The 12,235-nt window shown below is 37.4% G+C and overlaps 1 long non-coding RNA gene across 1 annotated transcript in view; it reads right to left on the bottom strand.

Annotated features, from left to right (window-relative positions):
• Nucleotides 1-2,942: 2,942 nt before the first annotated feature.
• LOC108449562 overlaps nucleotides 2,943-12,235 on the bottom strand; it is a 43,220-nt gene continuing 33,927 nt past the window's right edge. Inside the window, exons 5-7 of the long non-coding RNA XR_001865777.1 lie at nucleotides 9,262-9,582; nucleotides 6,714-6,809; nucleotides 2,943-6,577 (exon numbers count right to left, since the gene is read on the bottom strand). This is a non-coding gene — a long non-coding RNA (uncharacterized LOC108449562). The remainder of the gene's footprint in view (nucleotides 6,578-6,713; nucleotides 6,810-9,261; nucleotides 9,583-12,235) is intronic.

Raw genomic sequence — 12,235 nt, 5'->3', positions numbered from 1 at the left:
GATTTCTCAGCTGAAGGACCTCATCAACTGCCAACAGAAGACATTGACTACAGCTGGACTTCATACAGGATATGTGAAGCACCATGCTTGGAAAGAGTTTGACCCACAAATAGAAATGTAGCTACGTCAAGGAACCAGCCTAAACACATCTTCCTAGGTACTTAGCTGTTGTAAGAAAATTCATGCAGCACACCACTGCACTAGTATAACTATATTGCTCCTGGGACCCTCTGCAGAGAGCTGTATTGTGTCATAAAGATAATGCAGCTACGTAAAAGCAGCTCAAGTATCTCTAATGAGCTTATGCTTTCTGAGGCAAACAGATTCCCAAGCTGCGGAAACAGTGGATGATCCAGCCACACTGGGATTTCTGAAGCAAGCAGATAAAGTCAGTTAGAATTCTACAGTTAAAGAAAACTCCTCAAAATCATGTTTGAACTCTTAAATGTGTCAGAAGCTTTTGCTCAGTTGCACATAGGTGTATTGTGATTTTGGAAACCCCCTGTCTCTGTTACCATATTTGGGCCAAAAGTGGTAGTGATAAACAAAAGTATCAGGACCCCACATATTCTGCAGACTTTGAATTTTCTTCCCTTACCAATCTTTTGCTGAAGCATCATACTGCAGTATAGAAAACTGTATCTAACCAGTAAAAGACATTGTACCAGAGAAAATAGGAAGGATGAACCTAAAAGAAGCATGTCTTCCCAAACCTCCGGATGTGTAACATCCCACGTATTAGATCTAACCTAATGCAGCCTAACTAGAGGAATAATTTGATAGACAGGTTGCACAAGAAATGTTTCTGTGTGAGGTATTGTATTACTTAAAGTCACAAGTTGCATTGCTCCAATGGAGAACAGAGAGCATTGACTTCCTTCTTTGTTTATATGGTAAGGCAAAGGTTTTGACTTCTTCTTTAGACACAGCTGAGTAGCAAAGGGTAATTTTAGAAGTCTTCAAAAAAAAAAAAGGATAAATACAAAGAAGAAAAAAATCTTGAAAAACAGGAACATATTATCACCTGTGTCTTAGGAAAATATTCTCATCCTGCAGGTAGCCAAAAGGAAGAGGATTACAAAGGTGTCACCCCACCACCCCACCAGGAATAACGAAAAATTACAGGACAGCTGTTTTGAACTTGAAAGCCTGTCTCACTGTTCTGCCCTTGGAACTTTTAGCTTTTTATCCTGGATCTACATCTTCAGATTTCTCTTCAATTTATTTCTACTAATATGCTTTTATATTATTCCTGTTTCTTGCTCCTTGTTTCCTGATCACCCTTTCTCTCCCACCTTCTTTATTAAGTTTTCTATTGACAGAATGATTTTTAGGCCTTGCAGCCTGGAAGTTTCTGAGGGCTTGAAAAGATCCTCCTGCAATTATGCTATTCAATGAAACTATAGAGACACACATGTGGAGAAGTGCTAGATCTTCTTTTATCCTCTTAGCCAGGCAGTAATTTTGTATAGGTCAGTCAGATCCTTTAGCAAATTATTGCTGTGCTACATGTCCAAATAAAAGTAAATTTCATCCTGTATATTCTGACACGTCCTTCTGACAGGACCTACTTTTATCTAGAATTCCTATTTTAAAGCAATTATAATTTAAAGCCTCAAAACTAATGTACATTTCTTATGAAGTTATTATTCTTAGCATTTTCAGAATGAAAAACGTATCTGCTATAAGTTCCACTTCTGCACTTGCCTGCATTTCAGATTCAGATCAAATCAATGGCAAGTCCAAGAATGGGTTGAAAAACATGTACATGTGGTTTTTGTTTGGATTAAATATGTAAGAAATTCTCATAAAGCCTACTTTTGCTTCCACTGCTAGTCACTGTGTGAAAAAACATGAGGGAGACAAATGGGTGCATAGTTTTTATTTTTTCAGTCTATATATCTACTTACATGAAAGCTAGAGATATAATTAAATAATGCTATAAGCATTTGACAGGCTTGGAAAAAGCTGTAGTCTGAAGAAAAACTCCTGCATTAATAGAGATCTAGCAAAGCATGTAAGCTACTGATATCTTGTCAGCATTGGGCTACTGCAGCTGTCCAACAACAAAAGCGTGACAGTCTCCAGACCATGCAGAGATTGTATCCAGAGAACATTTTGTCGTTCTTATTATTTTTTCCTACTTGCAATGGAGTACATGTGAAGGGAAAGTGAAATGGCAAGCAGTAGTAAATAGATGCTGAGTTTAAGCTACTAAACCAGGAATGTCTCCACGTTCCTTTGGGTAGGTTGTTGGTCAGACTTCTTTTCCACACAAAGAAAGGTGTGGCCATATGGTAGATTTTGTGTGCTTATTCCTGTGCAAGAGGGTTTCATGCTGTAGATACTGGAAATTCCAATCTACTCTACTAGTTCCTTCTATGCAATCATTAAATACCTAATTAACTTATCTGATGAAAGTCAGCATAGCCTAATTGGGACTGCTCAGATTCTTCGCTGTTTTTAACTTTTTCCATGTCACTGAGGTTCCTTGTTGAATTGCTTTTAGTAATATGCTTTGTGAATATGGGTGATGTGGTCAGGCCATTGTGGATGGAATATTTGTGTCAGAGAACTCTGATGATACCAAATATCACATAGATTTGTCTTTTGCTCTGCTCTACCACCAATGATATCAAAAGGACCACACCTGCACAAGAAGAAAGGAAGAGCTGCATCCTGAATTCTTATTGCATTGACTGAGGTTGATTACAGACTTATGGTTTTAATATTGGTGAGGACAGGATTACAAAGAACTAATCTCTTTTTGATGCATGTCGAACAACAAAATTTAAGTCTAATGAAAAATAACTAACCCTCCTCATAGTATCAGTAACCCTTTTCCTTTAACTCTGGATTTGACAATTTTAGCTCACAAAGGTGACAGATATCATCAGTGTAAAGGGAAACACGACCTTCCACTTGATCAAAAGTTTATTATCTTATGTTTACTCTTGATGTATCAAAACTAACTCCAGTTAGAAAGGTGCATTTGTAACAAGATACCGTCATAAGTCAAGGCCTGGGTTACACAAAAAAAGCAGGGGAGAATGTGTTACAGAAAACAATTTTTGTAGAAAGATCAGTTTTACTGAAGTTGTTAACAAACCCAACTAATGAAAAAGTAAATAAAAAATAAAATACTGTTAATGTATGAACTGTAATATTACTAACATATTGAAAAAAAAATCTTTTAATTGAAAAATCCACACTTCACGTGACTACAAGCATGCTTTGCTCAGAGCAATTGTTCACTCAATCTCTTTCCTACCTTTCTCTAGTGCATCACATATCAACATGGAAAATCCCTCTTACTTATTATTCTCATTTCTCCCTTAATAAGACCACCTTCCATTGGAAACCTGACATTCGGAGCAGAGGATAGAGGCAATTAAAGAGCGAAAGTAATTACAAGAGGAGGAAAGGTTACTGCACATGCTACTAAACACAGAGAAACTACCATAAGACATCCTTGCAACAATGCAGAGGCTAATGCATTTTGAAAACAGCCACCCTAATACTTCTCACTCTTTGACCCACTTTAATTTGACCCTGAAAATTAGTGGAGAATAAAGAATTTTGGTACTTGGTTTTGAGAGACATTAATGAAAACCTATATTCTCCCTCCCAATTGAAGTTCCATTTCCTGCCAGATGAACCATGAAGTGCTAACAGCTTGGGGCAACATTTTTGATATGAGAGCTCTCCTAGAAACAAGGCTTTGAGAGAGAGTGAGAAAAAGAGACACCAAAAAAGAGGAGTACACAATGAAAATTGATCTAATAAAGGACATATTTTGTTAGAAGATATAAAAAAATATTTAAAAGGAGTCAATATATTACACAAATAAAGCTGATTGATTGCATTTGCAGTGTAGTTAAGCAATTTGAAGAGTGCCAGATCAGTATTCTTGTTCTATAATGGCCATGATAACTCATCATATTTGCTTTCCTACTTGTAATCATATTTTATTTTCTTTACCAGAATTTTACAAGTAATTGCTGGTGGCATATAGACTAAGTCACAGATGTTAGAACAAAAGATAAACAAGTAAACTGAATGTACGTTTCACATTTACACCCAACAAAGGTTGTCAGCTGTTTCTTCCTTGCAGCTGCTTAAAGGTCTTACTGTCCTCTCCCACTGGAACAACGGTTGAGAGACTGCAATGCAACAATGCTCTTGTTAATTATTTAATTCTGTTTAATTGTAGTTAGCATCAAGCATAAAAATAAGAAGATATGTTGTGTTAAGAGGATCGAGTGTTCCCAAGTGCAGTTTACATGAGGTTGGGAAAAGACTTCTACATGGAAGAGTTAGTCTGACAAATGTCCATTTTTCACATCAACCCATTAGAATCTACAGGAGGAAGAATTTAGTTTATCCTGTTCATGGCTGGAGCTAAGTGAAGCCTTTCCTTCCCACATGTACCAAAAATGGATCAAAGAGGCAATTTCTAATGCTGATTGCATGTTTTGAAATTTCAGTAAAGAGACATGATTAAACAGAAATTTCTTCATTGATAGCCAGGAAACAGTCCAGAACAGATGTTCCCAGGACATCCCCTGAGAGCCATTAGTCATCAAAACATGGTGTTTTACTTAACGGGCCCTGAGTTCTATAGAAACGCTCCAACCCACCCCCTGCTATTTTCTACAGCAGTTGCTCCTCCCAGCAGAGCTCTCATTGACTGCACCTAAGCCAGGACTTCTGTCCCAGTGGATCATCTGCAGAGAGGGCTCAGTGCAAACATGTTCAAGCACTACAACAGGGCTGTCTCCAGACCCACATGTCAGGCCTGTATCCTTCATGACCAAAACATCCTAGAAACAGCATAGCCACCAGCTAAGTGTCCCTGGCAAATAAGAAGCTCATATGAAGCGTGGTGAGGAGACTGTGGCTGTGTAACTTGACCATCCCATTCACAGTACATCTCTACACATTGGTTCAAGCAGGACTCTGTCTTGCAAGTGAGTTCAGATTTCCACAATTCAGAGGTAGCTCTGGAGTCCACAGCAGTGCCAGCCCATTCTGCTTACCTTGTCTAGTAGCAATTTTTCTCTGGGATTACTGATTAGCAAAGCACCTTCTAGAAAAATAAGTATGTGCAGAGATGAAACTTACCTAACTTTGTATTTGGGTAGGAAGTGACAATAAGAATTGTATCTTCAGTTGTTGCTCTGCAGACTTGCATTTAATTTTACTATGACAGGACCTTAGGGCTGGACCCATAAAGCATATGACAAGCAATTTAGGAAAAAATCTTCGTTTGCCATTTTAAAATCAACAGTCTTGCCTGAAAGATTTTGAATCCAAAGTTTACATTGAGCTTTCACAATAAAGTTTTAGACAGCTAGGCAGCAATGAACATGGATTTACAGTTTAATGACATCATCATAATCTGAATATTGAGCAAAACCCTGTTATACAATAGCCAATAATTCAACTGAGAATAGACTGTCAATAGTTAGCCTGATAATGTGAGATCCCAGACTGCTTTTCTGTGACAGAGAGCCTTTAAATAAGTTTGCAGAACCCTAAAGTCAGAATTTTTGGGTTCCTCTGATCCTCGATACAAACAGTGACTGCTTCCATAACGTGAAGTGAATACTGGTGAATAAGGTTTGCAGTGAAATCCTTTGGTGTTGCAAGAGGGAAAACACATGTCTGCACTAGAATGGAACGCTCCAAGATCACTGAGTCTGACTTCTGACTGAACACCCACCACCATGTCAACTAAACTACATGTATACAGAAAAGAGCAGATTTTGATATGATTCATATATTTTATTAGACTGCTTGAATTCTAGGAAGTATCATTTTCTCTCATAGACTAGACTCAAAGACATGGTTGTCTAGACTGCATAAAAGACCATGAACTGTGTAAATGAACAGTAAATGAAACTGAAATTCCTGCATGTGGCCTTCCCATTCTCCAGATGCCCTGGCCAAGATCCGTCTGGATGTTTGGGAAGGTACTCAAAGCTAACTTATACCACCCATGAAGTCTCTGCGGGGCTGAAATGGCAGATGATAGGCAAAAGAAGGCAAACTATGTGTCATACTCCATCTATCTCTGCCCAGTCTACAAATCAAGTAGAAGCAAACTGATATCTGGACTAAAAGGCAAAGACAGCTTTTTTCCCCTGAGATTAGATGTATATCCAGTTATCTGAATGCAAAACTTAAAAAACAGCATAAGTGCAGCCAGGAAACTATTTGGAGTCAGGTTTGGATGCTCTAGTAATGGGTACAGACTGAAGAGATGTCTCCCACAAACCATGTTGTTTACATGTCTGATGAACATTTGGCTGATGCTTGATGACTGAAGAAAAACTCACTTCAGAGGAGGAAGGCAAGTGTGAAAATAATGTTTAAGATGCATGGTTTCTTCATTTTTGTATTTTCACCACTTGATCAGATAAGTCTAGCTCCAGAGAAGAAGTGGTTGTCATTCAGTCAAAAAAAAGCTGGAGCCACTGCATGACATGGGAAGGATTCGGACATCTGAAAATGCTGAAAGAGTTTTAACATCTTTCTTTCCAAGCCAGATGAAACAGATATTCCTGAGACAACGCTGCCAGAGAAAAAAACAAAGATATTGTAATAATCTCAGCTACACTTTGTATATTAGGCACATAGTTTACCACTTGATTGCTGATTATGCTGGTGTATAACAGAAGGAACGTCGGTACAGGCACAGGAAAACTCACCTCTGCTGTGTGCTTAAGCCAGGGTCAATTTTAGCAGGAGCCCAAACACATTCACTGATTGTCAAATGTGGTTGTACGAATCTGGGGTTTCTGGTGCTGGTAGAACATAACAGATTGTGTTACCTACAACACAGCTTTTGAAATGCTGCTTCATCAAGTCCAAGTGCATTTCTGTTAATTGTGAAACCATTTATTCTAGTCTGGAAACCCATATACATGAGCAACACTAATAAAAAGAAAAGAAAAAAATAATTTCCAGAGAAAAATCATGCTAAGAAAATTAAAATAATGTTATTGAAACAAACCAAATCTTTGACAATCAATGATCTTTCTCATTTTTCTTTCAGTTGCACACTGGCTCAAAATTATTTTGCTTTAAACTGCTCTGTTTACACCAGTTTTCCTCACTCCTTACAGCCTGCACTCCTGCACTGTGTCCCTTTACAGAGGCTCTGCCTCCTTGGTTGAGGGGCTCAGCTGTGCCCTGTGGTGAGGGGGTTGGAACTGGCTGAAATCTGTGGCCTCCCCTCCCAGAGCCCAGAGCCAGTGCCTGGGCACTGACACCCAGCATGATGTGGGGGCAACAAAGAGACAGAAGGCAGCTCCTGCCTGGCTGGTGGCTCCCCCAGTGATTTCTGCAATCATGAGAAAAGCTCACCTGTGAAGACTGGGCATTGCCACATAAACAGGGATGAATTTCTGAACAGGCTGGCCCAACAACAGATACCCATACTGCAACCAAGGCTCACAGTTATTACTGTCTCTCCACCAAAGCATACTCTTCTATTTTACACTTTATCTTTGGTAAGATTTTAAACATATATGGTGGGGTGTTGTGTTTTATCCCACAAATGTTTTCTTCTGTCAGAAGGCGGTAGTATTGGTGAGCAGTTCACAACAGCTCCAAACATGTGAAAGCACCTTCTCTGATGACAATATATTAATGAGATGATTTAATATGACAGATCGGGGACATCTTATTTGACTGATAAAAGACTGATTATATCTGCTTCAGACAATTTCTACTAAGATTTTAAGATGAGATTTTAGATAAGCCCATATATGAAAAATTATTTACTTGCCTGTTCTAGTGGAAAGTGAGCATGAGGGATAAATTACCCCTCATAACAGTATTTGAAGAATCTGCATCAACCCCCACTTTCCATTGTTCTAATCAATTAATAGTGTACTTTCTTGGAATTTATGTATATAACTATCAAGTCATTGATATATGTATATAGCATATCAAGTATTTCAGTAGCATCTCAGTATTTAGAGGTGCGCAAAAAGAGAATAAAGACTTGAAGAACATTTAAGAGATTAATATTTTCTTTCCTTCATAATGGTCACAGAATATGCAATAATGTTTATTGCAGAAAGCAATCAAAACATTTCTTGTTGTTTAACACAAAGCATAATAACCCTCAATAAATAAACTAGATGAAATAATGTAGCACTCAAAATATGGGTTGGTATTTGAGTTGAAATGCCACGACTTTGTTCTTTAAAACTCAGGAAAAATCTTCTCTTGTAACTCTTGGGTCCTCAGTTTTCTGACTTCCCTGACCCTTACAAACTTGGTCTTGTGTCTCCATTTGGGAAAGTGTTTAAACACTTCATCTGCATTTAATTTTGGATCATTTTTAACCTGTAAAATTCACCAGATCTAAAGCAAATACAAGGAGAAAGAGCACCTAAGTATTCTACAGAGACCTGATCAGAACAATTCATACACAAAAAGAGGAAAAGTACATAGAACGTGGTCTTTCCCCTCATTAAATATTGACAGCATCAGTTTTGGAAACCACTGGATGACAACCTCTGCCACACGTATGTCAATCTCCATCTTACAAGCAGCATGGCTACATAACTCAATGACTGCAGCTGAGGACTGCTTTGGGAATACTCCTTTCTCCAACACCTAAGAATGTTTCCTTAAGGAAAGAAAGGGAAGAAAGGTCTCAGGAATTATTTTGTATAGATAGCAAATATACAAAGAGGATATTTTAACTACTGTCTAAAGGAGAGCTGAATTACAACAAGCCCATTAGATGCATAAATTAGAAAGATGATTTTGTTTCCAGCCTCTTTCTCCTCTATCATTTTCTGCCTCATTTGTTCTAATTCTTTTATAAACAGTACAGTCTTGAGAAATCTTGAGAAATGCTCAGAGACAGACTTTTCACCTGTCCCCAGAAGAAAGCGTGTCTTCCATGTTTCTCCCTGTGTCATAACACCTCTCCCCACTTCCCTGGAAAACGTGTCTTTTGAACTCAGCTGAAGTTGAGAGCAGCCTGTCTACTAGGAGGGAAGGATAATATTCTTGGATATTTTTATCACAGAGCTCATGACTGGGTATTTACAAAAGTTACAAAAACATCACTAGTGAAAAGTGGAGATGGGGTTGGGGAAAGCATCCTCTGGAAAAAGCACAACTGCAGAGTCCAAAATCAGTAGGGAAATATGTATCACAACACTTATTATGGAAATATGTACACTAAAGTAAAAATAGAAAGACTTTGAGGGATAGGAAGTTCTTTCTACTTACTCTAGACAATTGTAATGGCATTCTGGATTTCTGTCCTCTTCGCACATGAGTGCGAAAGGAAATGCAGGTTTCTCTCAAACTCGGACTGTTTGGATAGACATGTATTGATTGGAAAGCTCAGTCTCCAAACCAAGGACAATGGTAGTGTTGTTGTTCCTTGCACTCCCAGCCTTTCTGCCAGTAATCCTGCAGACTCCCTGCTGGCCATTTCCTTGGCTGTGACTCATGGCACACTGACTGCTGTCCACATCCTTCCAGTCTGGCTTTAGGATGGTTGCTGTCAGCAAACAATTTGTGCGTTCCTTAGGCAAGCTATGAAACCTGTTTTAAAGAATTAGTCAAAGGAATATTGAAACACAATCAATTACTGCAAGTGGTAATTAGTAAGAGCACAGCCACCTGAGTAAAGCTTCAATTTCAGACAATTTCAAAGCAGTTGTAACTCCAAGACTAAGAGTTCAGGAAGCAGCTGTACCCAAATACACAGCTCATAACTAGGGAAAGCACGAGGTCCTCCTCCTGTTCCTACCCTTCTGAGCTGCTAACACGAAGTTCACCTGATCACACTACAAACCATAAGTGAGTAACAGGCAGGGAGACATCAACTCGCACAAGCAACCATGTGAGAGTACAAGCTGGGTCAAAGTAAAGAATATGTGACTGAAAGCAGAGGCAGTGAAATGGAAGTGAAGTGGAGGATGGGGACAGACAAAAAGGATGGAGAATACTGGAGGTGAGTGCCTGCTGACTTTGAATAGTTTGGCTGTCTCATGAAAACACAGCTATAAGATTCCCACAGTACATTTCGCTGCATCTTAGGTATGTTAATTCCAGACCTGTGGCAGTTTTAGACCACAGGTGTGTTTTGAAGCCCAGACACTTATCAATATCTGAAAATATTTCCTTTAGTAATTTGTTTTGCACATGAAACCTAAAAGATGAACAGAATCACTTTTTACATTGTTTCACAGTTTTCTACAAATATTTTTCCTTCCATGCCTGCTGATTTTTTTTTTTTTTTGGTAGTACCTAGTGGCAAGGAGCCACATAGCATGTAAATTTAATCTGGTGTCTGTTTGCTTGATAGCTACTTCCTCCCTAAGCTACCAGACAATTTGACTTGAGACACCATCAGAGGCCAAGACCATCTACCCTCTTGAACTGGAGTGTCTTCAAGTCTGCCTTATCTATGACATGATATCTGCAAAGAAACCAGAGAAATAAGTTTGGAGGGTTGGCAAAAAAAATACAAATTGAATATTCACTGTTTTCCTTCTCCCTAACTTATATCTTCATTGCTTGTTTCTCTTCATCTTACTTTTAATTTCTCCCCTTCTTTATGTTTACATGCATTCAACATATGTAAATATTGGCATAAAATAAAATTTGCTTTGTTCCCAGCGTTTTCTTCAACCTATCTTCAACCTACATTAATACAGATGTAAACTTGATTCTTCCCTGTTGGACCTTTAGAACCTTTTGATTTTGTTGTTTGTAGGAGATGTAACTCCTTCTGTGTACAGCAAAGCTAATGAAGGCATGAAATATTCATATTGCATCCCTAATTGTATAATAAAGTGGAACATGTACTGTTATAGTTGAAAAACTCCACTCTAATTAGCAGTAGCCTAATAAATGCTTGAGTGAAACATAGAATGTTTAGTGTTACTCAGCTAAATGTCTTTCCTCATTCAGTTGTATTAAACATGACAATAATAAGATAATTTAAAAGAATACAAAACATATGTGCAAATATATATTTTTATTGTAAATTTCTAAATATTAACTAAGGGGTTCCTTCAGCATTTTGTAATAAAAAATTGGCTTGTTCTGTTATTACCTCTACTATATATTTGTGGCTTTTCATTTTTCTTTACTTTTTCTTTTTTTTTTAAGTGCTACTGTTTAATTTATCATTAACTAATATTATTTTCTGTATTATGGAAACAGATAATAAATAAATATATAATATACAATTGGAAAAGTCTATTTCAGCTTTTAATTTACTCTGTAGTCCCAGAAAAATAATCCTAAATTTATCCTTTAAATCTAATCAAACAAACAATTTTTGAACAAAGAAATCTGAAGCACCATAAAATCTTCTCCTTTTCTCTTTCAAAATCTCTGTTGAAAAATCATTATCTGGTTTCCAGAAAATATTTCTTCTCTAATAGATAGGAAGACAAGGAGCAAAGTGACTTTCTGTTAATAACAGCTTCTGTGGAAGAGCCAGCAGTGTGAAACTAAAAAAAACACTTACCGTTTTCTCAAAGGTTACACAAGGTTTCAGATGAAGAAAAACATTTTGTACAATGCAAAGATACTTCTACATTTTAAATATCATAAATAGAGAGATGAAGGAAAGTGTTTGAATAACCAAAACATCTTCAAACAAAATAAATAGAATCGATAGACATTTATTCCCCCATTGACTTATTTAACCACTACTGGAGCAACAACTGGATAAAAATGTGTCCTTTGGCCAGGGTTTTCTACAAGTGCCTATTACAGTGATTATTTTCTCTTTCTCCAAAGTTGTTAATATCAACCCCTGAGACACAATTTCAAACAAAATGGATCTGATGTAACAGACAGTAATATTATTTCTTCTTATTGCAATGCTTCAGTGTGTTTCATAAATATACAAGCTAATTGCCTCCTTTTATTGTTATTAAACCCAAAAATAATGCTGATATTATGACATGATAGAGGTAGTGTTTTGTTTTCTGTCATTATGGGGCACATTTTTCTTACATTACTAAGGGTTTATGTGCTATTGTAACAACTTAAATGTTAGCACCCTTTAGAACTGTTGGTGTTTCCCTTTCCTTGTTTATGCAATCAGAGTAAGTTGATTGACATTTAATATTGTCAATTTACTGACATTTCTTTCCAATTTGTTTCCCTTTTTCATGTACTGTGGACAAGTGTATCTCGTTGAATTATTTATTTAAAATCGGGAGTTGTTTGACAT

Source organism: Corvus brachyrhynchos, unplaced genomic scaffold (genome assembly GCF_000691975.1).
Source record: "Corvus brachyrhynchos isolate BGI_N302 unplaced genomic scaffold, ASM69197v1 scaffold239, whole genome shotgun sequence".
Taxonomy (NCBI): Eukaryota; Metazoa; Chordata; class Aves; order Passeriformes; family Corvidae; genus Corvus; species Corvus brachyrhynchos.
This window is presented reverse-complemented; position numbering and strand designations above follow the sequence as displayed.